General features: G+C 42.7%; 1 protein-coding gene across 1 annotated transcript in view; it reads left to right on the top strand.

Annotated features, from left to right (window-relative positions):
• LOC119591758 overlaps positions 1 to 328 on the top strand; it is a 22,399-nt gene that overhangs the window by 1,120 nt on the left and 20,951 nt on the right. The window lies entirely within an intron of this gene.

Here is a 328-nt window from a genome sequence, read left to right as displayed (position 1 = left end):
TTACATCATCAAAATCGGTTAGTCTGGGGTAGCTTCGCCTGGATTTTGAACTGATCAGGCGGCTCGTGTCGAGACAGGTGATAACGTTATCTTCTAAGAATTCGATGAGTTCTTGTCGACGTAATGGCTTCGCAGCCGCCCCTCAAGGGTCTGATCGCCATGATTTTACCTCGGGGGATCGAAGATGATAATCATGTTTCCATAGAAGTTTTGGTGGGGCCAGAAAGTATGAGTATTTCTATGCATGACTCACTTTCATTTTTATAAGATTAGACTTAATTTGTAAAGGCTTCGTTATCCGGGAGTAAAATGCCTGAACATACATGAT

The sequence above is a fragment of the Penaeus monodon genome, chromosome 29 (assembly GCF_015228065.2).
Source record: "Penaeus monodon isolate SGIC_2016 chromosome 29, NSTDA_Pmon_1, whole genome shotgun sequence".
In the NCBI taxonomy this organism is placed as follows: Eukaryota; Metazoa; Arthropoda; class Malacostraca; order Decapoda; family Penaeidae; genus Penaeus; species Penaeus monodon.
The sequence above is the reverse complement of the archived record's forward strand: the minus strand, read 5'-3'. Positions and strand labels throughout refer to the sequence as shown.